This window comes from Atheta coriaria, unplaced genomic scaffold, assembly GCF_025399875.1.
Source record: "Atheta coriaria isolate IRGN ID8LTWV9N9 unplaced genomic scaffold, Caltech_Dcor_3.1 hic_scaffold_6_pilon, whole genome shotgun sequence".
Taxonomy (NCBI): Eukaryota; Metazoa; Arthropoda; class Insecta; order Coleoptera; family Staphylinidae; genus Dalotia; species Dalotia coriaria.
Genome location: NW_027045448.1, coordinates 1877920 through 1899729, shown reverse-complemented (window position 1 = coordinate 1899729; position 21810 = coordinate 1877920). Strand labels below are relative to the sequence as shown.

Here is a 21810-nt window from a genome sequence, read left to right as displayed (position 1 = left end):
TTTGAAGTGAGTTGCAAATTAAAATTGGGGATGTATGTGTTATCGTAAATGTGCACATTTGCCAGGTAAATGTACGTATTTTTACTCTAGTAACATCTGCACTCAAAAAATGTGTTTCTTTAAAAACACAAGAGGACACTTCTTAAAACTTTTTGAGAAAACTTTGTACCCCTCCTCCCCAATTTGCCCCATCTTGATTCAGGCTTATTCAATATCCCTCGGTTATCTTATTGTGGAAACTAACATAGTTTAAGGCAAAATGTGATTTTCCACCACAATAATGCCACTACTACATATGCATATCCAAGGTATGAAGCTAAAGTATACTTTGAAATGTATAATGATATGTCAAAGAATAGATCTATGCCTTCACCGATTATGTAACACTCAACAAAAAAGACAACTAATAATACCCTCTACTTTTACTGGCGGCTTCTGTTGCTTTATCCGCAATCGATCTACAAATTATCGGACAGTGCTTTTCTTGTACAACCACGCGTTCCTCCGTCTTCTCTCAGGCACTTACGCTCAACTCTTCGACAGGTCGCCTGCATGACTCTATAGCATTGTGTGACTTCTTGCATCTAATTTCATACCTTTCGCATGCAAAATGCCGGTGTTTAAACTATGCTCAGAGTGGAAATAAGGAAGTAACAAGATTTGCAGACAAAAAAATTGTCTCCGCAGCGTTAATCATCGCTATATAATTTTCCACTGCATTTGAATATTTACTTTGTGAGCTGCTGGCGCGACATTAATGAGGCTTACATCGTTGCATGGAGTACACTTCAAACAGCAAAGCAGAATATAACCGGAATTATTTAAATTATTACACAAAAATGCTAATTATAATAAGGAGGCATTTAAGCAATAAAAATAAAACGTGCCACTGCTGCGCACAGCAGCATTGTGAGCTCACAGCATTATACTAAAGTGAAATTTTAATGGAAAGTGCGTTGTTAATTGTACCACAAGACGCGACACAATTGATGCCAATTAAAATATCGTTATGGGAATTACTTGAGAAAAATTGTGCTGCGCGTTAATAAGTCAAATTGATTAACAAATTAACTGGAAATATTACTACGGGCATGTCACATAGTTTCGTAGTCACACGCGTAAATTATCTTTTTTGAAGTTTTGACTTTGATGCAGATCACATTTCGCATAAACACGCTAAACGTTAAATTCGTGTATTATTAATTGGCTTCGTTTGTCGGCATGTTCGAAATAACTGCGGTGGTCTAGGTAATTAATTATTTTTTTCAAACAAGTAGAATCACATTTAAATATCATATATTTTTAATAACGGCCTATTATTATAATATATTTGACTACTAGTGAAATTACTTTGTTCTTTGCCGCAATCGGAAGTAAAACCGCTTTCGATTTTGCTGCAAATTTCTTCACTAATAGACATCAAGTTTATATTAATTCCTTAGAATTTGATAATTACTGGTCCAATTATTTCATATTATACGCTTGGTCAATTTTGCCGCCCGTGCTCGCTCAGTACGAAGAATTGAAATGCTGAAAGTTTTACTTGCACAAAATGCAAGTTGTTAACGACGATGCTTACGCGATGCCGTATTAGGAGCAACATGCTCCTCGAGGATGCTTGTTGTGAACATAAAACACTGCAGCTCGAATTAGACGGAAGATGCGAACATGAAACATGCGACAAAATACTGAGGCCGAGGATTCATGGGCCCACGAAGCGCACTAAAGTACAGACCAGGCCATAGAGAGCACACCCTTTCGCTAAATGCGCTCTTAATTCCGCCCGGAAACGTTCTACTTAGCTTAACTAGCCATTATAGCGGCAGCTAAGTGTTCCTTATTTCGGCGATAAATAACGCGCGAGCTTAATGAAAATATTCCCAGAGACAAATTGTTTCTCCTGTTCGTCGCCTTCGTTGTTTGTGTAGTTTTTTTTTCGTCAGCGCCGCGTCCACTAGCAACACTTATTTTATATTTTATCTCGTCGGGAGGCGTTCATCGTTTTCTGTTTTGTCATTTTTGTTCCCCAGTTGTAAAAAGAGCTTTTTTACACGCACAAGCATCCTCTTCGTGTATTTTTTTTGCTTGGGAGTTTGGCATTGTCTCAAAGTGTATGAAAAACCGAACAGTGTAAGCCGCTCCATTTGTTCGGCGGAATTTTTTTCTTCCCTTTGGGTTATTATTTTGTCTTGTGAGGCGCGCGCGCGTCGAGCCGTCCATTCGGGTCTTCATCATGTGACATAATTGAACAAAAACTGCCTTTAAGTATTGTTTTCAAACTTCGCTCCTAGTTTTTTACACCGCCGTAATTACTTATACTGCTTATACTTCCAAGTCTATCATCAGTATCGTTTAGGTTCTTAGGTACTTTTATTTGTCATTAGTGTACATAGCTTTACTGTACATTTATTACATATCAAAACTCCAACAACACTTACGCTTAAGCTAAATCTGATTTTACCGTAATTGCTGGGTGATATAAAATATCTAGTAAAGTATTCTTCTTGAAAAATTCCAATAAATAAAGTTTAACCACTTTTTGTTGTTATGGAAGGTTTTTTGTGCGCTCGAGCAACGAAAATTGAGCTTGTTTTATTCATTCCGAGTCGACGAAAAGTCATTTTTTACGCACAGATTTGCCATTAACTCACTACTCAATTCGCAAATCGTGTTTGGCTGCTAGATAGAAGACGCAACCGACTGGTAGTGTGTGATGTACACTGGTTGTTGCCCAAATGTGCCAAAACATTAAAATCCTGTTAATATTGAGCTCTTTAAGGAAGAATCGAACTATTAATAAAAAAATCGAGGATGTGTCATTTAAGCAGACATGAATAATGTGCCAATTAATATTTATGTGTGCTGAATATTCATAAAAGTTGAAACATTGCTTAAACTGCTTATATACCACCGAACCTTTCTGCGGAATCATCAATCACAGGGAGGACTCAGGATAACCTAGGCTTTAGTTAGTATGTATATCCAATGCACACGAGACGCGCGAGTCTTTTTATCACGTAACATACACCAAGAGTGGGTCCTCGTCTCCTGACGTTCTTCGCCTCACTCTTGACAGTGTCTTTTTTTTAGTTACTCGCCCGTCCTATTGACGTTCTCCTGAATTTTAAATTTTATTTGTTAGTTATTGCGCTTGGTGTGAAAAATGTTGGAATAATCATCACCTGCTCAAAATTGTGCGTAGATATGTATTAACGACAAATGTACACGCGTTATCAAAAGTTACGAAAACGTGCTCGACATAAATTGACCTATTTATTGTGGCGCAATAAAAATCCTCCCTAGAGCCGCAAAAAATGCACAAATAATGGATCCTTGAGCACCCAGATTTAGTTTACATTCCTTTGCAAAGTGCTAGCCGTTCAACAAAAGTCAAAGCTAGCAAAAAATGTACTATATGATAACGTATCAGCAATGCGCTTAAAAACTGAATTTCTCGACGAGGATTAGACGGGCCAATACGATAAGTCTTCAGGTGAATAAAAAATATAAACCTTTGCTAGCGAGAGCGATAACAATGGCAAAGAGCTGCAAAAAGCTAAAGAAGGTGAAAATGAACGTGGAGGTCGTAAAGTTCATTGTCTAGACGTGTTTGTTTGCAATTTTCCGAATTAACCAAGACCAATCTAGTAATCGAAATGATTCGCTTTTACAACCAAACCTTTGCCTTCTTAATTCTTTATAGCTTTTGCCTTTTGTTTCGGAGATTTTCGTTGATTAAAATTTAAATGAAGCATTTGCTCGTCAGGTCAAAATTAGACTTTTTTCATATTTAAAGATAACACTTGTGAGGCTGAATTATTTTGTATAAGTATTTTGGAGATTCGTGGGAAATAATTGTCTGGAGCTGGGAATAAAACAACCCTTTATTTGATTTTATTGCACCCAAAGCAATAAAGTAATAAATTAACTTCACATGCGTTTTAAACCGTGCCAAGATTGTGAAAGGTTTAATAAACACGCATTAATTTTAATACTTCAACGCATTCCGCGTGTAATAATTAAATTAATACTTTTAACATGTACTAAGTTGGATTTTAAGCTTCTACTGTCAAATAATACATAGTGTTATTGTGCATAAATATGCGGATATGCTGATAGGTATATAAATAACAATGCTGACTTATATATGAAATATAAAATTTCATTTTATTAAAAATGTGCTTTAGAGAATTCATTTCGTAGGTCCTAGAAGATGAATTGTGTATTGCAATAACCATTTGATGTGTGCGTTTGTTTGCGTCAAGTACAAGCTTCTCGCTTTACGTTCTCGCATCTAGCGTACGAGTTGCATTCGGAAAACGCAACCAGGACTCCCTAAATTCTTCCGGTTACAACGCCGAAACAAGGGCATAACTGGAGCACTGCTGGCAGGGCGGCGCATTCTCGCATCTCCTTCTTTGCGAGCTTCGCGTTTCGCGCTATCTCATCTCACAGAAGCATAACTCGAGAATTAGATGGATTTAATTCCGGCATATTCGAGCAAAACGCAATGTTTTATGAGAGCACTCCGGCACTTGTTACGCGTACCACACCAAGTATGATAAAATATTCATAGAATTTCTTATTTCTTTAAAATAAAAACACTATGTTCTTGTCATTGACCTGTGATGTTACTAAATGTGAATTACTTTGTGGCTCTAAGCATTATTCTGAGAATGATAATATCAAATATGTGATCGGAGATTTCGTTAGTACACTCTGTATACGTGTTAATAGTAAAACGAGCCATTTACGTTCCATTTCGCGTTGTTTTGTTGTATACGAGCAATTGAAAGTGCAGGCAGCGCGCAATAATTTGAGAAATGTTCCCGAGAATCATGGCGGAAAGAGCGAAAAGAGTGAAGGGCCTTTGTTTCGCCGTCTCGCACTCGAATCTGAAGCATGATGAACGAGGTGGCTCAGGAACCTTGGGAAATTGCAGCGAAATGAGTGAAATGAGAATATTTCGTCGCCGAGGATTTCGCATGCGATGTGTGCACTTTCCGGAATTTTCCATGCGAATGGAAGATCTTGGCTGTCCCGAGCGTTCCAAGCGTACACCAGTTTATCACACCATAGACGCCAAAGGTATAGAGGTATCCGATTGCAAAAAGTCTCTCGTTCTAATTGTCGTAATTGTATAATCGTTATCGCCGTAAGCGTTTCTTGCTCTGGAATCTTTAAAATCCTTAGCATTTAAAGTTGTTTTGAGATTTTCTTGCACAGGTATTCACAAACATAAAAGTCACATTTTTTAATCCTATAAAATATAATAATATATAATTTGCATATTTCTAAATTTGCATTAGAACGAATTTATTGCTTTCACAATTAATAATAATTCACATAGTGACAGACTTGACTTTTGGTTAGGTTTGTTTTTAGCACTCTGCTGTGACTCTGCAGCTTTTGAGTGTGTTATTCGGCTGGCCAACAAACAACCAACGCAACAAATCATGTTATATTGCAAATTAATGCAATCCTGACACGCGGATTAGCCGCATCACTGGTGAAACGATATAATTCATATATGATGTCTTCATTTTCCTGCCAGATAAAAGCTTTTAAAAGCTCGCATGAATCATGTAGGTAGTTTAGAATTAAAGATTTTGTCAATTGCACGTTTAAATTTTCAGATTTATTACTCGCTAGTTTATCGTGATTCGATAATGTTGATTACTAAACATGAACCACATATTTATTTTGGCATTTGCTCAGTAATTCTGTGTGAATAAGGAATTATCTATTATTATTAGTCCATTGTATTTTTTGAGTGTATATAAGGTTTCGTATTGATTATTCATTAAACGCATTTCTCATTATTTCAAATTCCAAGCTATACCAAAAAAATGTTGTTCTACTTTGACACAGTTATAACTACAACAATAAGTTCAAAAGAGTATGTTGTGAACACCAGAATAAAGATCAATATGCGTATTATACAAATGACAATCCAAGCAGGTATGATTACACGCATAACAATGGTTTCCACTTCTATAACGTGAACGTATACGGCTTCACATCGAAAACAAAGTATGAATAATCCAAAGGCTAGTAAAGGTAGCTGGTGTAATTAAATTTGCTTTGGCGATATTATTTATCGTGTATCTTACTCAATGCTTCCAACTGTAAAGACCACCTCATATAGAATGCACAAGTCAATTCCTTTAAACACCGTTTACATCTTCTTTCGTAATCCTAATCTGTACCAAGCGATCATTGTTTCTCTGACCGGTGTGTTTTTTCTTGTTATGCCCTTTAATTCGAACGCGCATACATTTCTCGTTCTTTTCGATGGCTTTAATCCGGCCGCACTCGTTCACTTAACTTTCATTCCACGAGGCGGCGGCGGCGGACTGGGTAGAATAATAATTACGAGTGATTTGTGCGTTGTGGAGATAATTACCGGTGGTGGTTCTTTATTATTTGTTACAGAATGCACCAACAGCATCCTGAGCCAGCGCGGTCGAGCTTCTTGACCGACTTGGGCATTTCTTGTTGTGGCACAATTTGCACCAGCAATTCGTAGCTAACTACCAATTTCACCTTCGGCCGGCGACGTGCGACCGCAAGCAACACAGGAAGGTGGATAAGGAAGGTGGAACCAAGCGAGAGATTAATCAAATAATCAGCCGAAGCGAACAGCGCGAGAAGACAACGACACGGGAGCACTTCATCGAGACAAAGGTGATTAATTACATCTAGTTGTATCTTAACCAGGCACAATCATTTAAAGTTCGGAAAAATACGAGTATGTGTGCTGTGAGAGCATTCAGTGACATTTGTCGTTGGTTTTTAACAGTTGCGTTATTTTAAAATCAATTGTTCGGAATTTATTTACAAGTAATTACTGAAGCTGTAGGCATGTTTTGAATCGGATGCATCGCACAGAGTAGTTTTCGAAAGTTGGAACGTCGAAAAACAATTAAATGGAATGAATTATGAACGTTGCGATTGTACTGTTGATGATGTTTGCAGCAAAGCGATACATTATTCCCTTTCGTTTATTATTCGTTCGCCGAACAACAGCAACCAGTTTTGTGATTTTCAATTAGAATCGCGGCACTCATTAGAGATAAAATCAATCGATTTGTTTGTTACCTGACGTATTATATGTACAAATCGCCCCATTCACGAATGCATGCGATTCGTGCATTCAGAAGCGATCAGCGCGTTTTCCGGGCTCGGCAAAGAAGTGTGATAAAACGCAGCGATATTCATTTAAAAACTAATCGAATTCATTATTACTAATTTTTAGTACTGGTTGTCTATAAAACACTACCGCGTATTTGTCCTGGTTACACAAATAAAACTGTACTTTAAAAATTGAAGCATAGGTTGTAATTGTTGACATTTGACAACGAAGAATTTATTTGCTAATCTGACAGTTACCAATCGGACCAATATTTTGTTTTATGAACACGTCAAGGGAAAATTTGTCCTTTGAAATGATTTTTCATAAATTCGAGTAGTTGCCATGTCAAAACAACACTTAATGAGTTAACAATAGATATATATTCCATCTTGATTAATGATTCTATCTCACAGTATTTAAAAGCATTGTTAAATTATAGTTTTACCACCTATACAAAGTGAAAACCATCTTTCCTGTCGTGCAAGTGAATTGAAAAGCCGATCGATTGTCCCTGCAATTGCCAGTAGCCTCCCTTTGTTTGATTAATAGCAGTAATTGATAGTCTGCTTCGCAAGAGAACAATATTAATGGACATCAATTAAAAATAAGAAATATTCTTGACCCATCTTGGAATATCAAAATGAACAAAACATTCTCTTGATGACATTTGCATAAATTACTTACTGATCAAACACTATCAATTAAAATAAAGCTATAAATAATCTGTAAATATAACAAATTGCTCAAATGATTATAAATTAATACATCTATTAATGTCAAAACACATACATGTGAATTGATATTTACGCTTAGCTCATTATGCTACTTCAAATACATTCTCTTAAAATCGTGTGCAAAATCAATGAATGCGCTCTAATTTTAATTTCAACCTGGGTAAATTCAAAATTTCCCAAACAAAAATGAATCATACATAATTTATGAATTAATGCGACGTCCAGGTCCTGGACAATTACAAATTGTTTTGCCAAAATACCATTCATCTATTACATTTACAGATATTTTTGGTAATGATTCGGCACCATTTTGGGTTCATTTAATATAAATATGTAGCTTCATTAATATTGTAAATCATTAAACCCAATTATGATCAATTCATCAATAAAAACACAAATCTCAAGTTTTTATTAAACTTGCAATCGTTCACACTGAAATTTCAATGAAATCAAATGTTGTTTAATATTTGCCTTTGTCAGATTTCAATCTGGGAGTTACCGTTTTGCAATTTAAATATATTCACATTTTAATGATTTTAATAGTGCAATACTATTATGAAAGATCTTGAACATTAAACATAACAGCACTTTTGCACGTAAAATTTGCAAGTCTAACATTATTATAACATTCAATTCACTTTCAAACATTAACATTTCAGTTTTCATTTTTTGCATAATGTTAAAATAATTTTATTGCAATCACAACATGAATAAATAGAATATAACTATGTTTGACCAATACAAATATCAGAGGATAATTCTCATGAACTTTACTCAATTATTATGCACTTTGAAAATTTATGACGCATATGATACAATAATAAGATATTCTTCTTATCGATAATTTCCCCGATTATTTCTCCATTAGTATGTAATTGATAAGTAAAAAATCATGTTCACACGTTGAACACCAATCAAAAATGCCTTTCGTAATGCCGCTGGCATTAGAAGTGTGAATTCTATTAAGTGCGTTCAATTCCGAGACATAAAACACCTACAAGTGCGCGCCGACGCTAAGATTTAAAGAAATGCTCGTCGCACGCCAGAATCATATGTATAGTAAAGGAATCTATAAGAATTTATAGAGTTGTAAATTATATTTTTATGGCGACAACTTCGTGTGTAATGCAGAAAAAGAAGAAAAAACAACTACAGAAGCATCCGTCGCTTCTTTTCTCGTTGAAGTTTATGACTTACTTGGATATTTAAGATTTCTCCGAAAGGCTATTATAAGATCTGAAATGGAGACAAATTGAAGGGTGATTAAGGCTTTGAAAGCAAAATTAAGGTCTATATTTTAAAAATTTCCATGGCTTCAACAAAACATTCGTGATATTTATGACTTTTGGACTTTAATCACGTTACACGCTAACGTCACATGCCATTCATGTTAATTAAAGTGTTGATTCACGTCTTGTTGGTCATGATACAACCATCAATGAAATTAATACCTTATAGTCAATAAAACATATGTGGTCATCTTCGCGGGTAAAAGTGGACGGGAATGCAACAAATATTGAATGATACGATTCAGTTGCGTGTTTTTAACAATCTCCGCATTTGTGGTTTGGGGTTTCCATTAAAAAGTGCAAGAATATTTACTAGTATACATTCTGAGTCGCGACAATCTACAATCCCTGCACGAAAGAAGTAGCTGTGCTTGGAAACCGCAAAAGTGGTGACGACCACAAAATAACGAAATGACGGGACATCAAAGATACACAACCGGATTTTACAACTTGCAACTTTTGAAAATTATCCAGACGCGAGACTTCCAGTTCGAACGAGATCATAAGAGGTAATCTCATCTTCAGTACAAGTTTGAAGGCCTGCAGGGAGTCTGATTATAGAGATCCAACAGGTCACAATGCATGTGGATATATTTTAAATTTAATAAACGTCACTCGAAATGTTCTATAAAATGCGAATTTAATTGTTTACAATGTAAAATTAATTAAATTTTTATTTTTGAAAATTTTTTCATATTTTACTTTTTAATATGCTATTTTGCATATTTTGTTTCATGGTTTCATTCCGGGCTGCGGTTACGAACTCAGTGCAAGTAAAACAGTATGAAAATATGAAGAAAACATTACCTTCGAGTTAATGGCAGCCGGTCTGCATAATAATTATTGGACACGATTTTCTATTTTCTCTATGATTTTATTTTTACCTTTAATGTGATCATCTTTTCAGGTTTTCATGCGGCTAGCGCATTTTTATTCTACCATAACCGTGTGGTTGGTGTTTCATTTGCTTTCATTACTATTTAGACTTATGCTATCTAGGTTTCTACGCGTTTGTTTTTAAGTTGGATTTCCACTTACAAGGTGCCCCAAATGATTCTTACCCACGTTCAAACTTTTTATTAATTTTGGCAAAAGTTCTTAAAATCAATTTCAAGTTTATATTTTGAAGTATTAAATCTTTTAAACCAAGTTAATACAATATAATTAGTACAACACATTATCAGATCACTTGGTGTTTATTTTGATGTATATTTAGTTAGTTTTCTAAGTAAAACGGGTTCTGGTGGTAAATGGAAAAAATAATTTGCGAAACACGCACGCATCGCGAATTGAAAAGCTGTTGCTGCCGCTGAGTGTGGTGGCTGTTGACTAGTGCGAAATAATAAAATTCATTCAGGTTTTACGTGATTCCTATTTAAATTACGTTGGCAACCAATGATTTTTACGTTTTCTGGTGCGTATCAGGTGTATCAACACGAAACCAGTCAGCAAATCAACAAATTCAAGAGGTTTTATAAAGTTATAAACCAGATAGCCACCAAGCCGGATTAAATATTATGTCTTTTTCATTCGCCAATGAATGTTTCTACTACAAAAAATAAGTGATTAGCACAAGTCAGATTTAAATTATTGATTTCATAATATTTTTTCTTGTTTACTTTATACATAATATTGTTTATGTAAATTAAAAAGAGAAATTATTCTCCCTTCATCAGTAAATAATAGCGTAACTCGTATAAACAAAAAATTAAATGAGATATCAAAATTATGCACAACTTTTGCTATTTTAAAACTTAAATAAGTTAGTAATAGTGAACTGTGTAGTATATTTGTAACAATCATATTCCGTGTGTGACGTGTGCGCGGCATTGGTACACTAGTTGTAGATGCTATCATTTAATTAGAATTTTTATCATTAGACCAATTATAAGGCACGTCCTTTATGATTACCACAGTAAACTGTAAACTTTTCTCATATATGTGAATATTGAACCAGCTACAGAACGTTTTCTCCCTCTTTCCTATACGAACTCTCTGATCTCGCCTGCACATTGCCCCAAGTATTGGCAGGAAGGCAGGATCATAATAGGAACGCAATAATAGTTCATATTTACATTCGAAATTAATAACTTGCCCATTCTTATCACCGTCGAATCGCTACCATATGTTTCAATATGTATCAATATTGTATTGTAGATACAATATCGTGACTCGATAAATTGTTGATATTTCCTGCTGGGTACACTCGCACGCTTAGATTCAATATTGTGTTCGCCGATTTTGGACGCGCGATCTCAATCACAGAAAGTTACAAATCAAAAACCAATCGGTTTCGTCGAGCAGAAAATTGTTTTATAAAGTCTATCTATCGGAAGCATTAATATGTCATAATTTATGACGACGGAAATTATCTAATGCCTTGAGGGATCACTGTAATTGTTTTTTTTGTTAAAGTTATTATATGTCCCAAATAATCCATTTAAAGAAAAATGTGAACACAAAATAGTAAAACAGTTTTTTCTAGGTTAGTCAAGAATAGCAACTTTGAAAAATGTTTATTTTTATGTCACCAACTAAATTTACGCTCAACAATCTACTTGTTTACCGCGATTAATATAAATCATAATTATAAAGCTTTTGACACTATGATAAAAACTGAAGGCATAAACTAAGGAAACGTGAATAGTGTTGTTTATCCTGCATTTCTGCACTCGTTGCTACGAAGAAAAGAAACGTTTTTCCGGTGGAGACCTGCGGTCAACACAGCTCATATTTCAAAGTGTTTTGTTTGCAACAATGTGCATCCTCCTGAGACGGGTAAAAATCAGGTTATACCGTTTGCCTGGAAATTTTAATACCACAAACAGAATGTAAATCTAACTCGTACAGCCAGCTGTTTTCTTTAAATCAAATACATCAACTGTATTCGTAACATTCGATTTGCAGTCATAATAATATGCGAGGCTGTGCTTGACTCCTTAGCAGAGTGGCAACAACTGAAGGAAGGTTAAAGTTTCATAGGCTGTTAAATCGGCCTGTACGCGCCAGCGAGAAGGTGGAGGAGAAGGCGGCGAGGCAGGAAACGGCCGAGTTGATTTATGCATTTTTGTGCTTTATAGTCCTTCGGCTTCTTTTTCTGTTGCAATCTATGACTGCCTCTGTTGTGTTGCTGTCTCTTTAAATTACATCGTGCCCGAGTCGCGGTTTAACTGTTTGTTATGTACTTCTGTAGTTCTCTTGTCTGGTAACACCGTTAGCTTGTTACCACTTAACACGATTATATATAAACGAATAAATAAAATTGTTTTATGAATGCAATTGCGATATTTCTTTGTTTGCGATGGCCTTGAAGCCTGAATCTTCTTAATAATTTGGAAACGAAAGATGTTTTAGTGCTTCATGCTTAACGCCTTTCGTTAATAATTCATTTATGGCATAAAATAGAATTTACCACAGTTGGTATTAAATTAGTCATACGCACCATGAATAAGTTGTGTAACGTTGTCGTTGCAATTAAAAGTTGCAACATGTGCTCATTTAGTAACTAAAGAAAATAAACCTGCAATATGCAAAACTCAGTTTTATTGTGCGCTTGATTAATGCACGTGTGTTGAGTGTATTTGCGTTTGCCATATCGAATTGTAGCATTATATATATAAATCATAAACTCATTTGTAATTTAAAATCACCAAGATAACTTACACTCACACACACTGCATTAAAAGTCATAAAATAAGGTTAGGTTTATATCGCCGCATAAAAATACTACTCCTAAATGGGAAAATGCAAAGCTTCCAATTGAAATACGAAAGCGAAACTAAATTGATAAATAATTTCATAACAAGTGAAAGCAAAATTTTGTATGGGTACAAATATAAAGTTAATTACTATGCTAATTCTATTCTTATGTCCGCGTTATGCATTTCAGAATCTCATTTTATAATGGAAGTGAATTTTATTTAATGACGATGAGTAAATTTCGCTTAGGAGATAGGACATGCAACATTGTAGTTGTTAATGTTGATGATCATTAAAAAAATTGTCATCATCTATGACTTAACACTTTTTGTGACAAAAGAATTATAGTTGTCGCAAATTCACACGATAATTAAGATTAGGTTTTTCTATACGGCGGTTAACAACAAATGAAATATTAATTTCATGTTTCTTTTTGTTATAAAATAACAAAGTAGTTGTTAGAAAACAATTTAACTTTCGTTAACTTTTACTCATGCAATTGGACATGCAAATTTATTTTGCATTATTTTTTAAACACTTTTTATTTTTTTCAAATTAAGCACTGTTGTAATAATGGTTGGGTGCTGTTTTTAGAGAAAATACTTGCGCAAGTACTTCACGCGTGGAAATAGATTGTTCACACATACAACGATTACGGATGCTCCGAAAGAATGCATTGCACTGTAAGAATTTGTGAAGTGAAGATAGTTGGGCGCTGATTATTTTTAGCTTCCCCTCGCGTTCAAACTGCCATTCGATACATACGAGTATATTCCACATTCCCGCATCCCGTTGTCGATTTGTGGACAATTCTTGCACACCCTCGGATGCATCAATTATAGGATGTTCGAAAATAGAACACCGGAATTGAATGTGGTTCATTTTAATCTATAAATACGGACTGATGTATCTGATTCATTGAAAGATGGAAAGCTATTATTTTTTATATTAAATCGAAGAATAAAACTTTTCTCATATAGGTCAAGGCCCTTATGAGTTAGGGTTTATACTCAGTGATTGAAAATGGAAATTTTCCGATATCATGATTTTCCTTTTTATTTCATCACCTGAGTTGAGTGAAATATTTATCTTCAATATCAAGGTTTATTTGTTCTTATTCGTTTTCGCGGTAGCGCAAAAATTATTGACGTGGATAATTATTATATTTCGTGTTTTCGTATACTCAATATGAAACTCAATGCTTGATGTCTTGCGGTGAAGTTAACGCGGGGCAGATTGCATGAAATCCAAATCGACCTTATAGTCGTGTCATCGGTTATGATATGTGACACGTGATACTTAACGTGGCGGCACGAATATCGTGGGGTCCACTTTTTAGTCGCGTTTTGTAAAGAGTATGCGGACACAACACGTCGGTTGTGATCACACCACATTCGCAATAATAACGAATATTTTGGGCTCGTTAAGTAAACACAACAACGCAGTAATAATATGGCGGCTGCGCGTACAAATTGCTCGGCCATTTTCTTTAACGTGTCTGCATCAATTTTTGTTTCATTTTTCGTGTCTGAACAATTTGCACGCTTAAAACGATTGCATTTTTTCTACATCAGCATGCTGTGAAGCAAAACAATTTAATAAATAATTTTTTTAATTTAAAAGAGCTGCAGCAAATAATATTTTTCAATTAAACAGCCGAAATACCTAAAAGTAATTAAAGCGTTGTTTAAAATTAAATTGCTGTTCGGAACGTCTGGCGCTGAATTGTATAATATTGTATTTATTATGACTGACATGTTTGTGTAGTAAAATCAATAAACATGTATTTACTCCACTATTGCGCAGGACTTTTAGACTTTATATTTTCGAAGAAATAACAAAATTGCCAGAAATAATAATTTGCGCGTAGAAAGTTGTAAATAAATTGTAAATTCACGTTATACATACCAGGACATTTCAATGAAACACCAACTCTCTAAAATATTATCAATATTGCAGCAAATCACGCGTAACATTTTTTTGACATTTTTAAAATGAATGAAGTCGAAGGGCTGATTTTTTTACTGGTGAGTTCTATATTTAGAGACAAATCTCTCCCCAATCGACACACCGTACATTTTTGTGGGTTTACTTTAACTGTCTTAAGGCATGCGTAAGTGTACAGGAAGTACGTCATGTCTAAAATTAAATCAATCAACTAATTATCGTCTTGATTTAATAATATATTAAAATATGGCGTTTTATATATGCGTATATATGAATTACACTAAACATTGCGGATGAACAGTAATTTTGTGTATCAATAGCTTGAATCTAACGGATTTTAGGTTTATATAAATGTAAATTATATCATAAATGTGTTGATTAATTATGATTTTTCGGCCTAAATAAGTTTGGAAATTAACACTCCATGTGGTTTGTTATTATCAATAACAACTACTATTGCTGATTTCAAACCGCGCTCATAGATAGTGACCTAGATATGTGTCAATTTGGCACGAGTCTACCATCACTATCAATTAAACTCAAAAGGAACAACGTCAAGTCGGTCGGTGGCCTGAGGCCGACCTCAGGATATATAACTTTTGAAATGACAAAACAATTAAAGGTAATGAAACGTTTTTGTCGGCTCATCCGCGCCTGCTAGAAGTAATAAAAGTTTCAAACTTAAAAACTTTAAACTTCCTTAATTTTTTTCAATCCCATCTTAAGTAATACCGAAGTACCTCGCAAGTAACTTTTCTGTTCTTTTCGTTTTACTCACACAACTTACTTTTGGCAGTTTTTGCTTGGTGACGCCTCAGACCGTATCATCAAAGTCAGAAAAAGAACATTTGACGAATCCCACTCATTCTCAGTGCTATTAGTTATAGCAAGACTTTTAAAATTTAAAGCTGTGATCCATTTGTTAGTTTTACGCTGGCCGATCAAAAACGCACGCCGTATTAATGTGTTGTTCAGTCCAGGGTCGGGAATGCCGCCGGTCTCGCGCGTTTAACGGTTCAACAAGCGCAATAAATTTATAATGTGCTCGCATCATACTTTTTGCTCCGAAAACTATCCTCCCGGCGGCGGTCCATTTCATATCCGTCTGACATTGATGATGATGCTTATGCTGCTATTGTGTTACCATTCATTCAGAAGTCGAAATTACTCGTAATGTCCGCACAGCCATTGGACTCGTTGACGGAATATTTGGCTTTGTTTTGACTTCCTGTCGGCTGGATACACTTGAATTGACCATTGCGACACTCGCTTCTTTACTTGTGGTTAATATAAAAGCGTCTGTGGCGTGTGATGAAGCGGCACAAAATAATTGAGAAATTTTTGAAATGAAAACATTTCGCAGCACTATAATCTATTTATTACAACTACCTGGGAAAAACTATAAATTCACTTTAGGATGCGTTTAATTAAAATGTGAGACAAGTTATTAAGTTCGGTTTAAATGGCAAAAATAAATTGGTACAATTTGTCTGCATTCCACTGCGTACGTTTCACTTTCATCATAATTTATAAATATTATTACCAAAAACGCGTTTCGTAGAATGTATTATTGACTCGGATGATTAACTCGACTTGTGTGCAAACAAGTAATCATCTAATAATAATTCGCCTAATTTTATTCCACCTCGTTGGCGCGTTCGCACTTTATTCTTCGGCACACTCACATCGCTCTCTACTAATTCTTCTAAATCGTTTCCACCAGCGCGCAGGCAATCGTCGGAGTCGTCGGTGTCTTTACTTATTTATTAGTACTCGTGCGTTTCACGAAACGCACGTGAAACGCGCTTTCGGCACGCATGGGAATGTTGCTCGCTTATTAGTCATGATTCGTAATTATCACCCGTTTTCTCTAAAGTGCTGCTTTTATTTCACCACTCAAATTCTCACATTCACGTTGTCCCGGTGCTAGCAATAAGCGATAGACAAGGTTGATTTTTATGATTTTACATCGTTTTACACGGAGGCGCTTTGTTTTGTCAATAGCACACTCTAACACTTCTAATACTGCTTGTTCACGTGCGATAAATGTAATGCTCTTGTTTCAACCCATGATTTGGTGTGGCAACGTGGCGAGTCTTATAAGAACAATAGTTTAATAATGGTACTTGAAATAAAGCAAGCGCTCTAAGGATTTAATTTTACACATCAGCATATAGTTTTAAACCAAATTGGTTTTCTCGGTTTTTCTGTTGATTATAATCAATTTTTCTTAAAGAATCTGTAGAATAAATGTCTGGGTTTGACAAAGTACTTTTTTTTTATTCTGTTAATTTCGCATATACTGATTTTTGCAAAGTTCAGCGATAAAATTAATTTTAAAAAAATAACTGCTTCTTACCCGGATATTGTTATAATCACGACCACCGTTTACACAGGATGTTTTTTTACATTCTCTATCGACAAAGTGAGAATTTCTAAAGCGTAATACGGAAACGTAAACTGTCATACGTAATAATAATTAACGACAGTTCAGTTTCCTGTAATTTTCACTGCTTCTAAACATTATTATATACCGGGTGTTAAAGTGCGCTTCAAAGCTTCACAAGTGCCACACGAAAAACGTATATTATTGAGCAATTAATAACGTTTATGGCTTGTGTGTTTAAACTACGGGAGATATTTAATTACTATGCCCATAATATGCAGAAATAATACTCGTATCTTAAAGATACAAAAGATACAACTTGAGAATTTTATGCAACAATTATCGCAAAATAAAAGAGAAAAATAATAAAATTGGGTGATTTTGCAATGATAATTAAATTTATGTCTCTTATACAGATACCTAACAGCAAATAATATATCAGATTTATTTCAAAATTTTATTTTGTAAATTAAAATTTGAGTTCATATAGGTATACATAGGTATTAATATTGCGAATGAAAGGTGTAGTGTTTTGCTGTGTCGCGTGAGTACTTGTACTTATGAGAAATTTAAGACCTATACAATGCACTTTTCAAGTAGCCGAGCGTAAGAGCGCCGCGCAAGCTTTCTTTGCTTTGCATTACTTTAAGAAGATATTTAGGTACTTAATAACAGCGCGGATGGTTGTTTTGGCTGGCAGCGAGACAGGCATACTCCTTGCCGATGGCCAACTTACCTCACAGATTATGGTCACGTTCGGGATAGAAAGACATATTTAGTGCTTCGCTCAATTTGCCAGCGCGTCGACGACGAGAACTAAGCCTCTTATTTCTAAGTTTCTTTCTATCATCGTGCCGCGACACGATGCAATTCTGACCACTTGTTGCGTTCGCCAGGCAGAAAATTTTCATAATTTTCGGCTACCGCAATTGGCAACTCGTGTCGTGCAAGAATTACACCTATTACACACGCGCATCGCATGTCGCAACCTTGGGCTATCCGTGTACCTAGTCAACGAGCATGCATTAACATAATAAGGAGTAACAGTTAGGATATGTTTAATCAATGCGCAACATGTGACAGGCAAGTGAATCCGGCACTAGTTGGGATTGTTTTTAAACGAAGTGATGGCGAATTGAAAGTTTATTTAATAGCTGCAGGAGTGATTTTGGTCGGCGTGGCTTTAATTTAGTTTCTTTCGCAGGTGAAACCAGCATGCAAGCTGTACAAGATGCGCAGTGCATGTTTTAACTATCCGGTTTGATTTGCTCTGTACTCTTTGGTTTCTTTCCTGCGTGATTCTGATGTTGATGCTGGTTTCTTGCACTTGCGAGATGCGCGGAGACGAACGGCAAAGAGACGAAAGCGACCAGGCCAGAATGAAATCGCTTGCACCTGCCGACTGAGAATTTATAAACTTATTATTGCAACAACCAAGAGAGGAGACCAGATACTCCATGCGTGTATTTTATATGATGTAGAACTTTTCCAGCAACTTCTCTGCTTAATATCAACCTACCTTCAAAATATGCTACGGTGATTTTATACAATGTTTATTTAATAAACTGTAACCAGATTTTTTATTGCATCACATAATTTGATTAATTTGAATATTTCCAAAGTAGCAGCGCCATTATTAATAGTTAAACGCTACCGTTTATTAAATTAACATTTAATATTTAAGAATAGTTACACATACCAGTGCTGCAGATGCCGTGGGTCAATCGATTGTTATCTTTCACGGCCGCATGAAGGCAAATAAACAAGTGAGATTTTATTGTATCGTTCCCGACGATCTCCCGAAGACGTAACACACAGTACGCGCACATTATCGTGCTTGAGATGGGAGAAGTAAAAATTTTTTGTCGCATCCGTCTCTGTCTTGAGATGCGGCATAGCCCAAAGCAACAACCAACGCAAACGTAAACATCAGCAGGACCCGAAAAAAATCATAAAATTCGAAAGAAATAATATGCGGCGGATGGCGGCGTCGTAATAACGCTTGTTTTCTCGCTATGTTGATGTTTACAAAAGCGACTTTTGTTCTTTTATGGTGGCCGCGCGTTTTGGAAGCGCCTGCCTACTTGTACATTACGAGGGAATTACGCTTAAGATGCCGCGATGTTGTGACAATCACCGAATTATTACTGTATCCATGAGATACTACTATAAATTTTATCATTAGATTGCCGGCGGTGGCTTTGGAAGCGCTTTTTCTTTAACTTTTAATACGGTGAAGACGACTGACAGTAAACACCGGCAAATTCTTTTGCTATTGTTTGCATTTTACACGTTTTGATTGAGCCAATGTGACAATTTGCGACGTTGTAAATAGTTTTATAAAGTTACATAATTGTAACTTTAAATACATAGAATTTTCACGTCAGAAAGTTCAACCAGTGAAAATATCAATGATAAAGTCACTAATTGCGATGGTGAAATTGCGCAGAAAACAACAATTCGTAAAAGAAAATAAAAAAACACGCACGAGACAGTACTTCGTGTAAGAATACAGCGCGCAATTGAGGACAAGAGCAGATAACTTTTGCAATTTACTTAAATTTGTTCTGCGGTTTTCGTTTTACTCTGCGTGCTTAAAAACGCAGCATGCAATTATAAAATTTAATTAAATTGCAATTTAAGAATAGTTTCAACATTAAATTATTATTTACAAAAATGAAGTAAAATAATTGATTATAAGAGAGATTAGTTCAAAACACAACATGTTTCCCTAATTCGTTTAACGTCTAATGTTTACGACCTGCATTCAATTTTGCACCACAGCATCTCTCCGGAATCCATATCGCCATATGTATAATCTACGAAAGACAAATGTTCTAAACGCGATGCATCTGTAGCGCTGTCTTGCTCTCTGCTCGCCCGTGCGTCGAGTTGGTTAGCAATTAAAGTCGTCTTCCGCTGCCGTGGTTACAGCACTGCTCTCGCTGCCGCAACGACCTGCAGCGCTCGGTAATAAATATTTTATAATCTTACACTCATCAAAATCCTACCACTGCAGTCCTATGCAGTGCTCTGCAAATACTGTGGTGGTGCTTGCGTTGTTCTTTTTTGCCGGTCGATATTTTTAACCAACAATCAGGGCGTAGTGTTTCGTCCCGATGATGTGTTCTGATGGCGCATTGGGGCGAACATGATGAACGAATAGATTTTCTAGTTGTCGTTTAGTTGCACAGCCTGCCATTTTGGCCTCCGGTCTAGTTACCTGCGCGGCGTTAAGGTTACACAATAAATAATCGAATTTACGATTTCGCTTCAACGTCCGCGGTGCAAAGTTTCGTATATTCAATACTAACACCAATGCTATTATAGAGGCTTCAAGCGCCAGTATTTCCTGCACCGCGAATGCGACCGTCGGTTTTTACGATTGCTCATAAAAGCCATTGCTAACGACAAGTGTTTGTTAGCTGCTACTAGCTACTAACATGCAACCAAACATACGCATTCCACATATTTTCTATGATATATTGGACGCGTTTCATTTTCGGTTTGGATATTATTATAGTTTCCAGCTCAATTGCACTATGTAACAAGATATTAGTATTAGTTGTCTTTTTATGCAGCAATAGGAAATCAAAAATCATAATTGGTACTAAAATAACCTCAAAGTGTTTGGCACCTGACTTTAAATTATCCACTTAATATGCAACGGCCGTGTAATTATTTATGAAGTGTCGGTTGCATCAAAAGTTGGATTAACAAATATTCCCTATTAATAGAAAGCTCAAATTAAATTAAGCTCTAACTGGAAGATAATTTCAATCAAGTGTTTCGTCTAGCAAACGCAAAAGAAACACAAAAATTAGTACCTTTTAATAAAACAGAGCAAGGAAGACTGTGCAGAGCTTAATTTCGTTCTTCGCCATGCTTAGGTACCTAACGAAATCGAATACCAGAATTCATCAACTCCCGCGGCGGCATTCCGGATTAGTTTAATTTCCACATTTATTCGATTATCTCATATCTAAATAGCGGTCCCAAACTGGATCAAATAAATTGCTCCAATTTGGATCCGGCCGACCGTTGTGCAACACATAGGGATCCGAACATAAGTCTTTTGATTGTCGTCTAATTAAAAATAAACCGTCAAAGTAAAAGAGTCGGCGGCCTGGCGGTCGGATACAACCACCGCCATCGAAATTCGAACAAATTCCCTTTCCAATAAAACCGCCTCATGTTAATTTATCGTGTCGTTGAATTTGTAGATTTGTAGCTCTTATTTATTTTATTGCTTTTTCACATTATTTTGTCTTTCGGCTCGTGTGTGCATCGGAGGTTGCTTTTATGTATAGCATCATTTGTTCTTATCTAAACTGTTTTGTTGGCTTTTTTCTTCTACGCCGCAACCCTATTCTATTACTAGTTTCGGTAAGCTTGAAGTGTATGATGTGTGTTTGGGCAGCGCTGCTTCGCCCGAACATTAATGCACTCACATTCACCCACTCACACATCGAAAAAATGCCGACAAAGTTATCATTTTTAGTGTTTACGTCGGCATGGGTGTTGATCATTCGGTGGCACTTTGGTTTCTTCCAGTTTATCACTTCTTTACATATTGTCATGCTTGAAAATTTACCTAGGCGTCGCAACTGCAGTACTCGT

General features: G+C 35.8%; 1 protein-coding gene across 2 annotated transcripts in view; it reads left to right on the top strand.

Moving 5' to 3' along the window:
- The window catches only part of rst (irregular chiasm C-roughest), a 223593-nt gene that overhangs the window by 112966 nt on the left and 88817 nt on the right, over nucleotides 1–21810 (top strand). For both annotated transcript variants that reach the window (XM_065304214.1, XM_065304215.1), the window contains exon 3: nucleotides 6436–6687. The gene's annotated coding sequence lies outside the window, so the exon portion shown is untranslated. The remainder of the gene's footprint in view (nucleotides 1–6435; nucleotides 6688–21810) is intronic.